Raw genomic sequence first — 15,167 nt, 5'->3', positions numbered from 1 at the left:
CCAACGTGCTAAAAGTCAAGTACATCTTGCAGGGCTGAGTACCCCCAGTTCCTGTGGGATTTGGGCCTCTTAACTGCAATATTGTTGTCTGCCCGATTCAGAAATACATGGCTATGCGAAACCAGTACACAAGAACAGTATATGAAATAGTCCTTGTAGCCAACAAGATGAACAAGCCAGCAGTGTGTGCTCACAGCCCCATCAGGTACTGAAGTCAATTCTATTTTGGTTTAGTGATCAATGCTGTAATGCATATTGCCACCATTTGTTTCCCTTTTCAACACAAAGAAGACTACTTGCCTTAAAAAAAAAAAAAAAATTAAAAGGAGGAAAAACAGCGGGGGACAAAAGCACTTTGAAATTACACACATTTTCCAATCTGTCAAAAAAAAATTTAATTTGCAAATGCCAGTCTATACAAAAATATCTAACTAAGAAGAAGAGCATAAACACAAGCTTGTTATGGATAATGAACTGAAATTGCCCGCTGTGTAAACAGGGCGATACTGCCGAGTCAACACAGCGTCGGTCGAGTGAGTAACGCATCCTCCTCACTTACTCAACGTTTTAAAGCTCTCGGGAAGAGGCTGCCCTGTAAACCAGAGAAAGTCCATTTCAACACGCTGGCTTACAGGTGATGGCTATTGTGATCCCTGTCTAAGGCTTCCAAATTAACTCCTGACCTCAAAATTGATCCAAACCATAATCCTTTCAGAGTCCGTTTGAAAGCACCTCCCCTCCTCCTGAGTGGGTTTCCAAGTGCCTTATAAAATGATTAAAAAAAGAAACAACTTAAGATCAAGTAGGAACAAATAATCAGAAATCAGGATACAGCAGGAAAACCAAGCACTGTGGCCATTAAAGGTCAGATTTGCTCTTTCCAAGAGAGTAGCACTCATTTTCTAGGTGACTCTGTCGCATCTTTAGAGTCCTACATGTCAGCAGGGAGTAGCTCAGTGAACAATGCGTTGGGTCATATATCAGTATATCAGTAGCCCAGCTATATCTAGCTGGGGTGCTACTCAGAGAAAAGTTTATCCAGAGATCTATAAGCACCACCTTTTTCTACAGAGTATTTATTTCTTTCTCACATGTCTGCTGGGCAAGTAATGAAGAAAAGTGATTTCCAGTAAACTTCACCAAAAACCCAGCACTGCTACCAAGAATGAAATTATATTGATTAACAACAGAAATCATTCTAATAATAACCTGATACACACGTAATTGTGACTTCTGTACAAAGCAGGAGGGAAAAATAAAGAAGGCAAAAAAGATGTGATACCAAGAGCAAAACACAACATTGAGGCAAATACAGGCAAAGCTACAATATAGTTCTGAAAGTAGCATTTGAAAGTCCCAGTCAGGTCAGAACATGTTTTGTATTCTGAGAAAATAGTAGGTGTTAAGTTCAAAGTACCACCAAGAAAATCTAACCACGCTGGATTAAGATCAACAATGCCAGTATATAAAATCTCATTTAATTTAGCCTAACTCTGCTCTTAATCCAACTCAAACTCTGCTGGCAGATGGCTTGATTTTGCAAATTTCGTATATAAAACTGGAGGCCGAGGAGGAGGTTTGAGCAAAGTGCTTCCTGAGGACAGGCTGTAGCAGAACAGAGCTTAATTTGTGGTCAACATGTCTCCTAACCAAAATCTTTCATTAAGCTGAGATAGTACCCATACCAAACAGCTCTAGTAACAGGTATTTGAGAGCAAATATACTTAGTTTTTAGGTCTCGTTTAGGGGGAAAAAAAAAAAGGAAGCATTGTATCACACTATCTAAAAAGACTATTGGAAGAGGATTAGGTTTTCTTCTCCATGTCTTTAGGTAACTGTAATCGGTACATGATGAATCAAAAGAGCCAAAGCAGCTGAGATTTAAACTCCCGTAAGAACTTAATTCAGCTCTAATCTACATCGCCATGTTAATCATACAGCTGAGGTAAAGCAGTCAGAGGATGGGCACAAATGGCAAACTCGGCGTCTGAACAGTGTTTCTGGCACAGGCCAGAGAAGCAGTGGCAGGAAAAAGCAAATAAGCTTGGCTTATATACCATTCCAACATATACCATTCCAACACGCCAAGGCCAGATACATCTTTTGTGAAAGTGCCTTCCTACTTCTATTAATTTAAACACCAGTTGTGCCATTTACCAAAGTGCTCAGATTCCATCAATACAGTGTGGCTGGAGTCCTTTACAAGCCCTTGGCATAAAGTCAAAAGCCCCTGTCCCACCAAGTCCTAGTTTGCCTTCAAAAATAACAGTAAAACTAGAAATGAAATTATATAATGACTAAACTCACATTCTGCAGCACAAACATTAGTAAGCTGTATATCAATACCTTCATTTCAAGAAACAGTTTGGACTCTGACCCAAATACCTCTAAAGATGTACAAGCATCTGCTTGATGCACACTAACATAATAAGAGCACTTTTGGTAGGGTTAACTTTCGTTTGTATTCGTATATATACACAGCATAGGTAGTATAAGGTCTTTTCCTCGGAACAAAAGGATATTTCACATACTGAAGTGAGGTTGTGAGATGCCTGACCGGGTTTTTCTCCCCAGGACTTGCCTCCCTCGCAGGCCTCACCACAGGACTCATCTCTCAGACAGGGAAATAAATCGCAGCTGGGAATGAAACTCACCATAAATAAGTTGTGACAACACTCATAGAAATGAGCTGACTCAGAGATGTCTTCACATTACACCTTCCTCCCTTCTACCCCAGCAGAAACCGTGTCCTCACAGAGAAGTCACCACCAAATAAAAGCCAAACCCAAAGCCTTCTCCCAGAGGATCCTCCCTCCACTATTTCTACAGAGCAGAGACTGCTTTACAGGGACTTAATGGAACAACTACCACCACATGCTGCCCGTCGAGTGGAAGATGAAGTTTGGCTGCTGTGATTTTAACCCTTATGGAAAATCTGCACATTTCACGAATACTCTTCTGTTCTACAAGCCATGATCACTCTGGTTTTGAAGTGGATAAATCCCTGCAGCAGCCGTGCAGATAGGAACGGCACAAGGTAATTTTACACTACGTAACGTTCATCATAAAACCGTTAACACAGATGACAGTATCCAAATCTCTTGTTAATTATTGACTGTAAAACTTTAAGAGCTTTAAGTTGACAAGTGCTCTCAATGGAACAGACATAATTAATTCCCTAGGAAGGAAAAATAAACAACATTTTTAAAAAATCCATACTTCTATTAACAACGCAAACGATGTTTTTCAAATTTCTACTTCTTCCTTCCCATCCTCTCACAGAACAAAAAGTATCTGTGAGATTTATAACAACAATTTAAGAGTGGGAATAAATGTAAAAGTTAACTTTGCAAAACTTCACCGACAACAAATACGAGGTATGAAACAATATTTAGAACCAAGAAAAATGTTTTTACAGGGAAAAGTCTGTAACTATTTTTGAAATAAAGAGTATATTTCATTCAAGTGAGGCAAATGACTGTCGCTATTAAATAGTCAGTCTTTACTAACCACTGAAAAACAAAACAAAACAGAAAAGGAAAACCAACCGAATAGGATCTTCCAGGTATGCCCCATAGTCTCACCCGGGTTTAGCTTTAGCAAGCAAGAGGTGAGGAAAATATTAAAATCCATTATTTTTACTTCCCCACCGCCTAAGATTTTTAAGCGACAAGACCCAACAACGTACTATAAAAAACTTAATGGAAATGGAATTAATTAAAGCAGCAGTACTGTTAGAGATGCTGTGAGAAAAGCAGAAGGCAATGCTTGCTGTTAGCAAACTAGTGACACACAACTTTCTTTGAAATAGCAAATGGGTATTTGAAAAATAGAGTGTTTTAAGTAAGCCATTAAGGGCCAAGTTTCCTACAACAACAGAAGCAAATCCCATTGATTTTAGTGTGAATTTTTTAAGGAGAAATCAGAAAAAAAGAAGGTCGGTTTTAACTTATATAATGAAGTGTGACAGAAGAATATTCTTCATGCTTTATGTAGGAAGAAAAATGTACTGTCAACTTTTCCTCCTCTTTATTTTTTTCTCCCACTCTGTAATATACCATGTTGGCCAATGCAGTTAAGAAGAGCTCCCATTCCTATCTCTTCTGGTCTCTAATTCCTTCCGAAAAAAAAGCCTGACTTTTTAGGAGCCTCACCACATTGAGTGGAAGAGGCAATCTACTTCCATCCCACACGGTTACCCCATTGACATTTTCAAGACACATTCAACAGAGTTTTGGAAAGTCATTGGGTTTTCAGTCTATAATCAAGCTGACATTATCAATCATGACTATGTTATCATGAGCTCCCGGTCCTCTGATTTTCCACACTTACAAACCACTGACAAGCAAGTCAACCGGATTGCTCCAAGTCATTTTTGCTCCAGATACTATTTCGCAAATGCCCTACGGAACAAGATAACACCTCATTTGACCCCTCCGTGCACACCTGGAACATATTTTCCAACACTTTCCCAGCAAACTCTGTGCCTTCAAACACTCCTGTGCATCCTTATACTAAGTCCCATGGTGTGTAACACCTCCCCTTGTTTTCTTGCTTCAAAAAACACAACCTGAGCAGACTGCAACTCAGGTTTTGCGTTATTTTAGTCAGTCTGTACTGAATCAAACAAAAAAAGCCGTCCCAAAAAGACCAGAAAGAATCATTATGACAAAGGGATGTAGAGATGACCAAGGAGAAGCATTCTGTACTGGTCACTTTGCTGTCGGACCGATGAGGACAAAGGCAACTTTGCATCTGGTTTGCAAGTCAGCCACGGTATGGACTTAATCAAAGAGAACAGGAAAGCGCATTTCATTAGGAACCAAGGGAACAAATCACGAGCAGACTAGAAAAATCCCTACTCTATTGCCCACAGTTAGTAAACGTTAACTTTTCAGACCGACAGGACAAAAATTAAGGCTGAACTGTGAGTAGTTCTAAGGCAAAATAAAAACTGTCTGTATCGCTCAGCTGCTCCTAACAAGGTATTCCAATAGATAGGTTACCTAAAACTCACAGTAATTTCCAGGAGGTGAGACCATTTTGGGATGACAGCTGGACTCACAAAAGCTTTGTTTCATCTTGACGCTATTTTACCCATAACTTCTGCTGGCAGACGGAACAAGACAAAGATGCTGATGAATGCAAAGGGCAAACAGAGAATGATCCTTCTTCCTTTGCATCTCCTACCTCAGGCTGTTCTTATGACACACTGTGTGTTTTAAAACATCAAAGGTTCTTTCCTAGGCCTGCAATGACAATTTTGAGACAGAAAATACAAAACTAGCACAGGCAGAATGGAAGGAATATATCTTTGCCCTTCTCCTGCATATTTTTTCCCAGAGTTTTCACGTATGCCAGTGCCGCATGTCATGAAGCACGATATTGAACGTCTAGCGCATGACATCTAAAACAAATTTTGAATAAAGAAGATTATTTACACGGAATGCTGTGAGCAGCTGATGCCCAGCAAAGCAGCACGATGACTTGTGTTGAGAAAGCATAGTTAACAAGTTAACTGATTATTGTACAACCACTACTTGATATTATTGCAAAGAATCCTGAAGCATAACTAATATTTATAGCATAATTTAAGGCCCCAGGTGAAAGGCATGTTCATCAGGACTCGGTATGACAATTAAAATTTGCTACTGAAAAAAATAAAAAGTCATTAGTGACATAAAAATTCCGGGTAAGTGTGAAGTGACCTGGGCTTATTATTATCTTCTCAATCATGCCAGCTGAAGATGTGCCCATGGCATTTGGAAATGTGTGCTAAGAGTCTTCCAAAGAATAACACAGGTTCAAAGGGACCTCAGCAGGTCATCTGGTCCAACCTCCTGCCCAAAGCAGGGTCAGCTGTTCTTTAATCCTTCGTAAAAAGCCATTTATCATTCCCTCAGACTTAAGTTATCAAGGGCACGGTGAGTTGTTTAGTAAGCTGATTACAATGACGAATTAATCAAGCCTGAATTTTGTTAATCCAATTAGAGTACCCTCAAAGAGCTCAACCCGTGTTTGGCTGCACAACGTAGTTACTAGCGATACAGGAACATTACGACAGGTCTAAGAGTGAGGGACTATTTCACCACCAGCAGCTCATGGTTTATACACTGGGGCAAACCGCACAACCGGCTGCAACTCCCTTTTAATATAGAGCCAGTAGAAAGCAGCCTTGTCCTGAAAATAGGGGGAATCATTGAGAAGATATTCCCTTCATGCGCTTTGTCATTCACAGCCATTCCTAATCTCTTTCATTTGAGCTAACATATATAATTATTTGGGGGGAGAACAACAACAATAGAAAGAAAACTGAAACATTTTGAATCTTGAAAACTGAAACATGATGAATCTTGTCTGATTCATCACAGAATTCAGTCCATGCAAACCTTCCACTTTACCTCAATACAGCCCCTTCGGCTGCCGTAGATCACCACTGCCCTACCGCACACTTCTACATTTTAAATTATCTGGTCCACCAGAAACGAAGCCTTATTTTCACTAATATTTTAATGCGCTATTTACACAAAATTGCTTTTGTCCTTCAAAGGGAAGAAAAAGATGACACACAAACCAATGGAAGATTAACAGCTGCTTATCTGAATTAGCATTTAAATTTCCTATTTAATCCTGCAACCATTTGGGATCTAAACAATTGTGTCCTGATCACAACAAGCAACCATGAATATATCATCTCCCTCGAACAGGAACGCACCTAGTGGAAATACACTTATTTACCATGGGGTTTTTGTACAGAGAGGAACTGAGACATTGGTTAATTTTAATTACCAAAAACATGAGTAAAAAGAACTCTACGTCCAAGTCCGTGCTTATACAGAAGGTACCCGGGTACCTGGACTCTAGTGACAACACACCGAATATAAAGTACCTTCACCTAAATAATGTTTTAAATTATATTGCACTTCATAATAAAGCCACAGCGACCTGCTGGTTTGGTTCTGCTCCCGGGATGGTTACAATTAACCAGACCATAATGCTGGAATGTCATCCTGCTCTGAAATTCAAGGGTGTGTGAAAAGAGCAGATGGGAATACACTCCAATAGATCTATGCTAACTGCTCCCCAGACCCCAAAACTAAGGCAGCTACATTCAAAATCCTCTGTAGTACTAACATGATTAAATGGCCGTGTTTAAAGTCTACAAGTTCATGAGCTGTACTGAAATAATTTGTGTAGAAATGGTACCATTTCTCTTCTCAAGCACAAAACTTAAGCACTCTATCAAAAAAAAGCAATGATTTTTATTCTTTATACAAAGGAAACAATCTTCTTAACCCTCTACACAAATAAATGCTCTAAATTTCACACATATCGTATAGAATTGAAGAGTGGGGACAAAGCAAAAACATCACTTTCTGCATCTGTAGAATCCCAGCAGGCAAACAATTAAGCAGTTATTTGACTGACTGGGGAACTTGGACCAAAATTCACTCTTTCCCATCTAACATAATAAATTGAAGTACGTTTTAGGTCATGTCCAGCTCCCTTAATGTAAATATACTTGCAGCTTCACGCAACATACATAAAATATCCCCGTAAAGCCGCCGTAGCAGCAGCGGTACACGTTCCTTTGCATAGTCATTCTGCCCTTGCAGATTGGATCTCGTACAGTCATAATTAGATTCAATCAGCACTAATTTATCTTGTATTTTAGCCAAAATCATTATATTGAGACAGGCTGAAAGTAGCTTTCTTTATTCAGTTTTTACAAGAATATCATCTGGTTCCGACAACTAATAAACAGCAGCCGATACAGCTAGAGGACAACACAGCGGCAATGACACCAAGCTACGTACATTAACATCCTGATACAAGGAAGAGGGGCACTTAAGAGTGGTGGAAACAAAACCTTTCAATCTAAATGTATCCTTAAGAAATTTGACTTTTTATTAACTAGGGCCCAACCAAAGCCTCCCAAGTTGTCTCTTACTACTAGAAAAAAGGATTGCTCAGCACAATATACAAGGGTCACGCTGCGTGAGCTTTAGCTATACCACACAGGCAAATATCTAAAAGGGAATAAATAAGTGAAAGCAAGCCAGTACCAAATGAACAATTACTATGAACTAAGTCTTGACTTCAGAATTAACTTCCCTGGTTCTTCTTTCCACCAGTGCCAAAATAAATTAATTAAAAACAAAACTGCACAGCAAATAATAATAAGGCATGTAACTAAGTAAAATTCGTTATGTAAAAATAAGTCAGGTTGCATTAAATAACATTGCATTTTGATTATCTAATGCTATTGCTATTCTGTTATCTGCTAAAAATACCTCTACAGATAAATAATTATTTTTCAGCATCTATATTACTGTTCCCCATGGAGCTATAATGATTTATATTAGATGAGGATCTGACCCTATTTTCTTTCCTTGAACAAATCCAACATTTCACATGAAACCTATTGTGCAGAACATCTGTTTATTCTTCATTATTAATAGATGATTATCATAGATCTCATTCTGTTCTCTTCTGTATACAACTAGTATCATGAAAGAAAGAGTTTAATTACAGGGATTCACCATCTTAAGAACCTCTTAGGTACATTCTGCCCTTCCCAAGTCATAACAGTTTTTTTCTAACCAGATGATCAGTTTCCTGAATCAAATTATAATGTCATAATACACAGAACCAACAAGAAGTTGACTAAACCACTTTTAGTGCACTCCCACCAATGCACACCATTCACCTCATTATGCTAGCAATGCCTTTTTTTAAAGTTTATAATAAAAAAATACACAAGTAGATCAAATGTTTTCTATTAAAACCACACACAAAAAAGCCCATTAAAATGAGTTGGGTGTCCCTACATCATGGATATTGAATATATTCAGTGGCTGTATCTAAGTGAGGCAAATTATAAGCTCCAAGTGAATGCAGGTAACGAAATACTGTCTTGGGGAAATATTCACTTTTCTGAGATGTTTTGCTGATACAGAAGAGCCGGAAGCCAAAGACCCACAGCCCCAAAGGCTGAAGTAGACCCTGTATTTATCAGTCAATACTACTTGGCAGTAGAGTCAAAAGTACTAGAAATTCTGGCTGAATTTTTGCCTCAGCAGATGGAAAACCTTTCCAAAAGTGCTCTGTTGAGTTCAACCTACTTTTCCTTCCCCTCCGGATTGTGGGGAAGTGCTTCCAGTCCAAAAAAAGAAAGAGGAGATTAATGGAAATCAACGTTTCAGCCATGAATTCTATATCTTCATGAGAGTAGGAAATGAAAATTAAATGAAAACTTCTAACACAGACTCCAACATTTTGGATCGAGTCTTGACCCTGAGAGCAGCTCCATGTCACGGACACATCACCAAGCGCTCTTAGAGATTTATCCATAAGCTTCTACAAATTACCATGTTGTAATTGCTTTGTCCTATTGACACCATCTATCTGCAGCTGTTCTGCTGCTGGTCATGAAGCAGTTGTTGGAGTGGTAGCCCTGAGTTTTTTCCCTGTAAATAAATATCAACGTAGTATCTGAGGCTTCCCCAAGCAAAGCACCAAGAAAACTTGGAGGAAATGTTCACAATTTCTTGCACCACCCTAAGATAAGAGCAGAGCTTCACAACAGTATTTGTTCGACATGGAAATCTTAATAGTTACCTACAATATACATGTGTGATGATTACTGCTTTGGTCAATTCACTGTCCATTACTCGGACAAGCCAGGGACACTCAAGAGGGAAAGTGTAGAGTCTTGAATCTGGGCAGGAACAACCCCAGGTTCCAGTGTAAGTTGGGGAATGACCTATTAGAGAGCAGTGTAGGGGAAAGGGACCTGGGGGTCCTGGGGACAGCAGGATGACCATGAGCCAGCACTGGGCCCTTGTGGCCAGGAAGCCAATGGTACCTGGGGTGGGTTAGAAGGGAGTGGTCAGTAGGTCAGAGAGGTTCTCCTGCCCCTCTGCTCTGCCCTGGGGAGACCACACCTGGAATATTGTGTCCAGCTGTGGCCCCTCAGTTCCAGCAGGACAGGGAACTGCTGGAGAGAGTCCAGTGCAGGGCAACAAAGATGCTGAAGGGAGTGGAGCATCTCCCGTGTGAGGAAAGGCTGAGGGAGCTGGGGCTCTGGAGCTGGACAAGAGGAGACTGAGGGGGGGACTCATTCCTGGGGATCAATATGGAAAGGGGCAGTGTCAGGAGGATGGAGCCAGGCTCTTCTCGGTGACAACCAGAGACAGGACAAGGGGCAATGGCTGCAAACTGGAACACAGGAGGTTCCACTTAAATTTGAGAAGAAACTCCTTCCCAGTGAGGGTGGCAGAGCCTGGCCCAGGCTGCCCAGGGAGGTTGTGGAGTCTCCTTCTGTGCAGACATTCCAACCCGCCTGGACACCTTCCTGTGTAACCTCATCTGGGTGTTCCTGCTCCATGGGGGGATTGCACTGGATGAGCTTTCCAGGTCCCTTCCAACCCCTGACACTCTGGGATTCTGTGAAGAGACAACTTAATATTGTTTTTTCCCTTGCAAAAATGAGGAAAATCTTTTTAACCTCTTTCAAAAATATTCTCTGGTTGCCTTCCCAATGTCCAAACACTTAAAAACAAACCCTGTTTTTTCCCCATTTGTCAATACATGATTATGCAAAAACACAGAGTAAGATATACATGTTTTTTCTTACCACATTATCAGTTTGCTTTCGCTGTTGCCAAATAATGCTCTGAAAGATTTGATTTTGTTCCCCGCTGTACATGAATGTACATGAATGAAGAACATTTCTATTTCCTTTGCTGACTATGGCAAGTCCAATTCTTCAACCACAACAGAATGATCCTACGTGCGTCTTACCAAGTGTCATTGGATTTTCATTCTCCTAAAGGCTCTACGAACCTGCTCATTAGGTAGAAAAAAAATGTACGAAAGTGTTAAATGTGACTTGAACTGGAGTTTTACTGACTCTGACAGTGTCCTGCACAACATAAATTCTCATCTGCAAGAGAAACTAAGTGTCCTCATTCCAGGAAATGCAGTTTGGCCATAACTTTTATGCCCTCAGAAACGCGTAATTTACATTCTTTCCACTTAAAAAGGCCACTGTAAAAGATGTCACCTTTACAAAAGCTGCTTCAATAAAACTTGACTTCCACGCTATATTTTAAAATTATTTTGACCTTGAATTCTAAATTTCCGAAAGGTGAGTATAGAACACTTCTTTCTGAACAACCTTTTTAGAAAGGGATATTTGACAGCATATCCACTGCATTTTAGACAGCACATTAGGATGCTTGGCTTTTAGGAAACTATACAGTATAGTTTGGAGTCTACTACAGCAGTTCACTTAAAACAACTACATTTTTTTAACAGTTAATGAAAAAGCTTGACAGATTTTGCTTCTGGCTTCCCAAGACGGCAGAAGACAAACCGATTATTTTATATAATTATGCCAATAAGGGGAAGGATCTGAATCCCTCCAACAGAAGGAGTTTAACCCTGATCTCACAAGGAAATTTATAAGGTACACATCAACATGAGGTAGGAAAGCTCCGATCACTAAATAGTAGCTTAACAAATCAATAAATCCTTTTAAAAAAATAAACTTCTTGTATGTCTTATGGCATGTAGCTCTTGAAACAGAGATCAACTGGCAAATCTAACTGAACACCTTCATAATATCACATTCTTTATTACCCTACTCTAAAGTGTTCTCAGACTTTTCGCCTTTCCCGTGTTATTTCACAGTTAGCAGCCATCAGCTCCATTCACACCATTCCATTCTGTGCATTTCAGTACAGAAATTATAGCTAATGTACCTCGAGTCCTCCCCTGCCCTTTTCTCCTTGATACAGCCTTACACACCACTAAGTCATTTTTCATAGTTCATCTGTTATCTCCCTACCTGCTAAATGTGACACTTTGCACCCTTAGTTTAGTAATTGCTCTCATGGCTTTGTCCTGAGCCGCAAGACATCGTATCTCACTAAGTCTTATTCACATTTCAGTTCTTTCCAACTTTTGGGAGCACGTAAGATCGTTAGTGAGAACCAGAGCTTGCAAGATGACTCAAGTGATTTCAGACTTCAGTTTCTAGGGCTCACATCTAGGACGCACCTGACAATGTCTCTCTCTTGGGGAGGGCAAGAGAAGCACTCGCCTTAATATTTAGGATTCTTCTCCGCTTTGTTATATACAGGCTAACAAAAGGAACGGCGTTTTGTCCTATGGTCACAAGAAAAGCACTAATTGGGAAAAAAACAGTCAATAGCAACAGACTGGTGAAAAATACCTGCCAGTCGAACTCCTATGAAGCTGTTCTTTAATTCCTATTAGGAGAGCAGGGCATCTGTGAAGACAAGAAGATTTTTTTGGCTGAGCACAATTTGCTGTTTGCAAATGTAGTTCCTTATCGGCAGCTATGTTTGCAGTCGGGATGTATGCTATGCCTGGTGTTTCCATAAATTAGTGATCTAAATAGCACATGTGAAAAGCGCTGGAAGACGTTTCTGAGGCAAACAAAAGCATATAAATAAATACACCATAAAATACACAAGACTTTTCTTAGATATTTTGTTCATAGTGCTCTCAGGGTTTTGTGTTTGCACTTTATGACCAGAAGTACGTTAGTCCACTATAAACATCTACAATAAATATTGTACGATGATATTAATACTTTCAATTTCCCATTCTGTAGAGATTTACGTATGTTCATAATTTTCTATCTACGTGCAATTTCTACATAGATTCCTGAGCTTCTTAAATACTTGAACATACGCGTGATACGCGAGTCTTTGCAGGACTGGGATCTTTTCCAGCTCCTACTGACTTCAATGGGAATTAGTTTATGCTTCAGCATATATTATTTAACAAAAAGCATGTTAACATAATTAGACTACAGATAAGAAGAGATCGGCTAGAAGTAACAATAATAACTGGGCTATTTTAGGTGCTGCACCATCTATATTTTCATACGAATCATTAAGCTGAGAATTCCCCAGCTTTCCACATCACCTTTTCTCCCTTTGTTTTTACAAACGAAGGAAGTTTTAACTTGTCTGTTTTCAAGTAATGCATTTTATGCATCAATACAAACACAATACCACGACAGTAAAGAAAATAAACATCACCGCTTATTAAAAAAGGACATGACAGCAGTTGATTTTCCTTTGTTCTTTACATTACCCAGGACATTATAGAAATAGATTTCTCCACTCTTATAGGGAAAGATGATTACAACACAAATTTGGACTGTAAAGGCAGTCTCCAAATTGAGAGACAATCTGCAAGATTGTTGCTATTGAGTCATAAAGAAAGGTCGGGGTGGTTAATTATTCTTATTTTGAGAGTGAGAGAGTTCAACACTGATTTATATTAAAATCAAAGGACTAAAAGAAATCACGCTACTAACATCCTGCTTAAAGGCAATAGGCTGAGACTCAGTCATATCTTCCTATCAGCAAAGAATCCCACTGTCATCATTAAGACCACGTAGAAACAAAGTAACCCACAGGCTGGACCAGGGATGAGGAGATTTCTTGCTGAACAAGCAAGGATCTTAACAGAGATCGCACTTTGATTTACCATCTGGCTTTCTAGAAAAAATGAGGAGGAAACTGAGGTTAAGAGATTAAGAGCTTTCAAAAATTTCTTCTCTAAAATGATGGGATAATAATCCTAATAATATAATCCTAAATTATTCCTAAACAAACTATTTATTGAGTGGGGTCATGATGCAAGTTTGACTTTATTATATTACTACAAATTGTTCATGTTCAGTCCTGGCTAATGAGTGGGAAGTAAAATCAATTGCAATGTGATATTGAAAGCATTTGAGTCTAGATATGTCCCACAAATCACCGTCATCCACACCCCCTCCTCTAGAATAAACCCACACACTTGTCCTTCACCAGCGCTTGGGCTCTATTGCCTGGGTCTATAGCGCCTGGATATGTCCACAAGCAATTTAAAATACTCTATTCACAGGTGTAGGAAGAGAGAATTGGCTTTCTCTCCATGTTAGTAAGAGCAAAACACTTAAGTGGACCTAAAAACCAAGTAGAACAGTTGCGCTGTCGTGGTACAGAGAATTCCTTTTCTGAAACGGACAAATTCTGAACAACGTTGCTGATTTTAGCACTACTAGTCTCCTTCTAGTTAATATGTTTAAAATCAGCATCTCAAACAGAGGTGACTTATTCAGAAATATTAATATTTTAGTTCATTATACTCGGCCTTTTCTCTGACACAAATCGAACATTACTAACTTAATGAACAGAAAAAAAATATCACACTTCTGTCTGAGTATTTTGTGCCTTTCTTGGAAGAAAAAAAAAGCCATGAAAATCACAGCAGTTTTTCTCACTTAGATTAAAATCCTTTCCTTATCCTCCCAAGAGTGCATTTGCTTTGTGCACCATTAGTAAACTTTCTTTTAAGAGCTCAACAAAGCTAGAAATTCCAGGGCTTAGCCATTTTATATCATTCTCTTCCAATTGCAATGCATGGTCTTGCACAAAATGCACAGGAATATTACAATTGCATTTATAAAATGGCTTCTCTATGCCGATGGTCCTAATGATCAAAAGACTTAAATTATCGGGGAGAAATAGAAAAACTGAGCGTGAAGTTTTTCTGCAGTCGCTGTAATATGTATGAGAATGGGACGAGGTTTCACCAAAACAATCCATCTGTGAAGTGTGCTCAGGGATGACTGCGTTTGGATACCGCAATTAATCACCACGTTATTTATAGCACTTCAGAAGCAGCTTACAGTACATTAATCAGGGATAACTTCTGCTTAATTAACAGAGCTGCCAAAAACGTCAAACAGGACCATAAAAAAATAGAATTGAGTAAGAAAGAATTAGCAAGGGCCTGGTAATGATGAAATACTCAAAATCTGTCTTCAGCAAAGGTCTTCTCCCAGTTTCACGTCCTACAGCTCCATCAAGCATCTACAACCAACTACACTGGGTGACTATGAGACTATTAGACGAACCACTGGAGTGAGAGTGAGAAGGTGCGTGGATTACACCTAAATTTGTGGTCTCTGCTGCTGCATGGACTCTGCTAGAAGGAAAGAAGAATAGCACAGGATTTGCTACTTAATCTACTTTTCATATCATGATTCAATGGAAGTTGATTATGTAGAGGCTCATAAAATAAAATCCTATTTGGCAGAAGTGTGGAAGACAATGTAACTCTCCCAAAGTACT

At 39.3% G+C, this 15,167-nt stretch overlaps 1 protein-coding gene across 3 annotated transcripts in view; it reads right to left on the bottom strand.

The window, feature by feature from the left end:
* GRID2 (glutamate ionotropic receptor delta type subunit 2) overlaps positions 1 to 15,167 on the bottom strand; it is a 565,730-nt gene that overhangs the window by 511,012 nt on the left and 39,551 nt on the right. The window contains exon 2 of one of the 3 annotated variants that reach the window (XM_065062415.1): positions 12,242 to 12,298. The exons of the other annotated variants lie outside the window; for them this stretch is intronic. The gene's annotated coding sequence lies outside the window, so the exon portion shown is untranslated. The remainder of the gene's footprint in view (positions 1 to 12,241; positions 12,299 to 15,167) is intronic. 3 annotated transcript variants of the gene reach the window in all.

The sequence above is a fragment of the Columba livia genome, chromosome 4 (genome assembly GCF_036013475.1).
Source record: "Columba livia isolate bColLiv1 breed racing homer chromosome 4, bColLiv1.pat.W.v2, whole genome shotgun sequence".
NCBI classification, from domain to species: Eukaryota; Metazoa; Chordata; class Aves; order Columbiformes; family Columbidae; genus Columba; species Columba livia.
Note: the sequence above shows the minus strand (reverse complement) of the source record. Positions and strands in the feature narration are given on the sequence as shown.